This window comes from Octodon degus, unplaced genomic scaffold (genome assembly GCF_000260255.1).
Source record: "Octodon degus isolate 3935 unplaced genomic scaffold, OctDeg1.0 scaffold00079, whole genome shotgun sequence".
Lineage (NCBI taxonomy): Eukaryota > Metazoa > Chordata > Mammalia > Rodentia > Octodontidae > Octodon > Octodon degus.
In genome coordinates, this window is record NW_004524655.1 from 576,238 (window position 1) to 581,510 (window position 5,273).

The window sequence follows — 5,273 nt, forward strand, 5'->3', positions numbered from 1 at the left end:
TCCTATCTCTTTCAGATGTACACTGTAAACTCCATAAACCTGCTATCAATATTTTCTTATACCATTGTGCATGAAGTGCCAAAAAAGGAAAATAAAAAGAACCAGCAAGGGAGGGAGGAAAGTGAAGGAAGAGAAAAAGGAGAGAATATAGAAAAAAACAAAGGAAGGAGGGAGTGAAAGGTTGAAGGGAAGATACAAGGATCTTTCCAATCCCACCTTTTCCTCAGTCTGGTTTGTACCTCTGAGGACTACATTTCCCAGGCTGCTTTGCACACTGGACTGGTTTAACCAATATGAGGTCATAGAAAGAAAAGGAGGTGGAGAAGAAGGGAATCCTGGGTATTTCTACTTATGCTTTCCTTTTCCTGCCCCTACCAAACCACCTCCTCTCTATAGTTCCGGCTACTTTCAACAGCCTTAACTATGGTCCTAGCTCCTTCTGAATGGTTCTAGCTCTTTCTGAATGGTTCTGGCTTCTACAAATATCAGTTCTTCTTCCTGTTATTTCAGTCCTAAAGAAGAAACAACTTCTCAGTGCTGCTAGTATCCAGGTAACCTCATCATTCCTTGTTTGGCTTCTCAGCTCTTTTATCAATTGTGTAACCAATTCCTTGTATTGAATGCTCTGTGTGAAAGTTCTGGGGTGTTTTGCTGTGTTTCATTTTGCTTTTTGTCTAGAGCCTTCTGTGGGTAGTCTCATTAAGCCAATCATCTAAATTATTGTGCAGATAAGGTCTGTTTTTAATGTATTCTACAAACTTTTCCACCACATTCTCCACTGTCATGTGTGTCTCATCTTGTTCCCACAATGCTTCCATTTATTTTTATTTATTTCCTTGATACAGGGTTTCACTACACAGTTTGAACTCATAGTGATCCTCCTGTCTCAGCCTCCCTAGTGCTGGGATTGCAGGTGTGCACTACTCAGGGCCGGCAGGGTATGCTCGGGTTCTGGGGCCCCTAAACAGCATACAGTTCTAGATATTGAACTCAGGACCTTGCACTTGCCAGGCAGGTCCTTATGCCACCAACCTATTTCTCTTCCACTTTTTTAATTTTAAATCTCTAACAAATTCTCTGTAACACTAAGTTGTTCATAAGTAAGCTTCACCCTGTCTGCTAATTTTTTTCCTTTGTACTAAATAATATTTCCAGCCTTTTTTGTATTTTAATAAGGGTCTAGAGGGTCTACAGGGTCTCACTACATAGATCGGACTCATAGTGATCCGCATCCCAAGAGATGGGATTACAGGAATGGGCCACCATGCCTAGTCTCAATTGCCGTCTCAGCATGCCCCAGGGGTGAGGTCAGCATGGCTCAGCATGCCCCAGGGGTGAGGATCGTACCCCAGCTGCTGCGCTCCACCTAAGCAGGCGCTTTTGTCCATGGAGCTATTTGGCTGGCCATTCTTACTTTTTTCTAAGTTACTAAACTGCCCAGGCTGGGCTCAAACTTGTAATCCTTCTGCTTCAACTTCCTAGAGTGCTGAGATTATAGGTGTGCTGTTCCGTGTCTGGCTCCATCTTCCAATTCTTACTAAGGTGTGAACCACAAATAACCTTTCTCTTTACCTTTCCTAGGAATCTCTGCATTTGAACCGGGAGCCAACTCTAATGCCCAGGTAATGGACATGCGGATGGGACAGACTACTACTGTTGGTTTCTTCTGTTACTTCTAGTCATGCTTTGGAGCAGAAGGTGCTGGCCACACCCAAAATCCGGGCAGACGGCATTCTGGGGAAAGAACGAGGGCCAGGGAAATGCAAAAGCGATTACTCAAAGTGTAAGTGCGCCGCAGAATCTCACAGGTGTGGGGCGTTCGCGCAGGCGCACTGGGCCCCATTCGCAGGGCTTCAGATCCCCAAGGCTGCAGGCCGGCCTGAGCACAGGCGCTTCTGATACATTCTGGGTGTTGCGGATGCTGCAGGTCTGAGGGTGACGCTGCTCTGGGAACCCCTGTGTTCAATATAACAGCCTGTACTTATTAGGACCATAATATGCATCACAAGCTGCTTTAGGTTCTTTTCAAGTATTAAATCACTTAATCACCACTGATTTCAATAAGGACACTGAGGACCAGAGAAGCTAAGAGCCCCAAGGGTTCCCAGCAAAGTTGGAATTGGGTGAACCTGGCTCCAAAGCTTGACTTCACACTAGGCACAGGCTATAGGACACCCCAAATCCAGGGTACAGAAAATGGGGAGGCATGGGCCTAGCTCACATGCTAGTTGTGGGGTCCGGGGCAAGTCATGGTGATGTAGCTGTGCCTCAGTTTCTTTACTTACAAAAGGTGAGTCCTAATCATCACTGTCTGGTAGAGCAAGAAACGAGACTTTCTGGGCCAGCGAGACAGCTCAGCAGACCAAGTGCCTGCTTGGGCAAGGGCAAGAACTGGGATTCGATCCCCAGCACCACATGCTGCGCCGGCCCCGCCCCCGGGCATGCTAAGCTGGGGACCAAGTCTGGGCATGGTGGCACACACCTGTAATCCCAGCGCTGGGGAGGCTGAAAACAGGAGGATCACTCCAAGTCTGAGCTGTGTACTGAGACCTTGTAAATACATGAAAAAAAAAAATGAGACTTTCACAAACAAATGAAGCAGACACAGGACCACCTCCTAAATAAAACACCTGAACCAGTGGCTCCTGTTCAAGCTGTCAATGAACTCACATGAAGATAAATGACAGGTGTAAGCTATTTAGCCCTGTGCTTGGCATGCTGGGTAGGTAAGAAGGACCAAAGCAATAACAATGTGAATAGTCACCTCTAAGGAACAATAGGAGCCGGGGAGATACCTCAGTAGAATGAACGCTTGCTTGGCAAGCACAAGGAACACGGTGTGCTAGCAAGGTGTGGGCGTGCACACCTGTAGCCCCAGCAGCTTGAGAGGCCAAGGCCGGAGGATTACAATTTCAAGCCCAGCCTGTGAAACTTAGCAAGACTCTGCCTCAAAACAAAAACATAACATTCATAACAAAGAACACTAGTTCTTAAACATTACACGCAGTAAGTTACTTGATATCTATCCAGTAAATTTAGCTATTATTGTTTTCTCATTGTCACTCATACACTTTCAACCCAGGCTGAAGAACACTGTTTTCCTCTGTTCCTTTCTGTCCCCTTTGCTGTGTGGCCCCTCACCCTTCTTCATCCCCTTCCTGATACTTATGGTTCTGAGCACATCTCAGTCCTCCTGTTTGCCTCCCTGTCTGTGACACCTACCCCTCCTCAGGGCTGCTGCCGTAGGATTTCCTGGGACCCTCGTGCTCTGCCTGGGAGCTCCTCTCACCATAAAAATAGCACCACTGATCATTGTTTTGTGTAACGAAATGCTGAAACAGTTTGCTCTCACCTTTTTTATAGGCCAGATTTAACTCGTTTTCATGAGCTCTGTGAATTTCATTTTTTCCCCCGAACAAGAAAAATGTTAAGACATCCCAAACATTTCATTAGTTCCTTTTCACTGCAAAGAATTTAAAACACAGTGGGCTCATAAAAGTATGTCAGGCCTTGTGGGTGGGTAAGGCCCTGAGGAGCCAGGAATCCGACCCATTGGGTCTGGGCAGGCCTGCTGCAAAGCATCATGGGAGTAGGCACTATGCAAATATGCCTGCTCAACATACCACCTTTGCCTGATGCCTTCTGGATGGCAAAGGCTTGGAGTGGTTGTCACCCTAGGGTGTCCCTGAGGCCTGATCTGGAGGATGGAGAGGGAGACTCACAGAGCAGCCGTCTTCGGGCCGCCCCGGGCAGGGACAGCATCCAGAATGACCCTCGCCCTCCTCCCCAGCAGAGTCCCTGGCTGACCTGTTGAATGGGCCTTTCATTTCCCTGACCCCGGGGTCATCTGTTTTCAGAAGGTGAAATATGGCTGCCTGGGCCAGGACAGAAGCCAGGGAGATAAGCGCCGAGGAGGAGCCTCCCGTCCAACAAGCCGTGACTAATGATGATTGGGGTGTGTTTGGCGGGGCAGAATTTATTTGGTTGCTAGTTTCCCAGGGATTAACTCTTGGTGGATCTTGAGCCAGTGGCCCAGGGTGTCCTGGCTTCCCAGGCACCATGGGCTCAAGTTTCTGTTCCCCCAGGCTCAAGAGAGGGGCAGGTGTGGAGCAGTGGGGACAAAGCTAGAGATGGGGACGGGGGAGAGGTGAGCTTGTAGGCCACGACCTTGAGCCTACAGCCACAATGAAATTAGCTTCTGTTTCTCATGTGTTCCTGTGTCACAACCACAGACACGAACGACTTCCGTGCATCGTCTCTTTCACACATAACAGCTCTGTACAGTTCTGACCATCAGCTAAGCCCGCTAGCAGACAGGGACACTGAGATGCATGTATTAGTGTTCATGTTGGCTAATGGCCGAGGAAGCAGCCCTTGGAGCAGGCAGTGCCAGGGCTGGGATTCGACTGGAGAATCAGTGTTCCTGACACCAAGGGTCTTGAATCCGAGGGCAGCCCGGGCAACTCAGCAAGATCTGGTCTCTGTATGCAAAAACAAAAAACGGTTGGATTGTCAACCAGTACCCTCTGGTTTTAATCTCCAGTACAGAGAAATTGTTTTAGAATCCTCATGACCCATGGGTGCCCGGCCACTGTGCAGCCAGGAGGATGGAAGTAAAACAGTGCCCTTCTTACATCCCGGGAGGGAAGAGGGGGAGTGAGAACCCCTGTGCACATGCACAAGCCCTGTGGGGACCTGAGAGATGCCTGGGCACATCACGACATCGTTGCCTTCCCAACTGTCCAGTCTGTTGTCCTGTAGAGATCTCTCCCCCAGCAGAAACACACCTGCACACGTGAAGACATGCCTGTCTGAGTAGCTGTTCATTTCAATCTCATGTATAGGGGCTGGCAGAATAGTTCAATTGACTAAAGCACCTGCTTAGGTAAGCTCAGGGACCAGGGTTCAATCTCCAGCATCACATGCCACACCAGCCCCTCACCACATGCTGAGCCAGCCACAGAGTCCTAGCATAGTGGTGGATGCTTGTAATCCCAGCACTGGAGAGGCTGAAAAACAGGAGGATCACTATGAGTCGGAGCTGTATACTGAGACCCTGTACCAAAAACATTAAAAATAAATAAAACTCAATTTAAAAAAATCTCATCTACATCAATGGTTCACAGCCAGGGCTGTTTTTCTCCTCACAAGACAATGAACAAGGTTTACAGATACACTTTTAGTTGTCACAACTTGGGGGCAGTGTGTGCACTTGGTAACTGTGGACAGAGGTCGGGGGCACTGCAGAACCCCAGTATGGTGAACAGGAACAT

General features: G+C 48.3%; 1 long non-coding RNA gene across 1 annotated transcript; it reads left to right on the forward strand.

Annotated features, from left to right (window-relative positions):
- Positions 1–408: 408 nt before the first annotated feature.
- On the forward strand, positions 409–4,922 carry LOC111818091. The gene is made up of 3 exons (XR_002822164.1): positions 409–551; positions 1,582–1,783; positions 3,858–4,922. It is a non-coding gene; the product is annotated as an uncharacterized LOC111818091 (long non-coding RNA).
- The last annotated feature ends 351 nt before the right edge of the window (positions 4,923–5,273 follow it).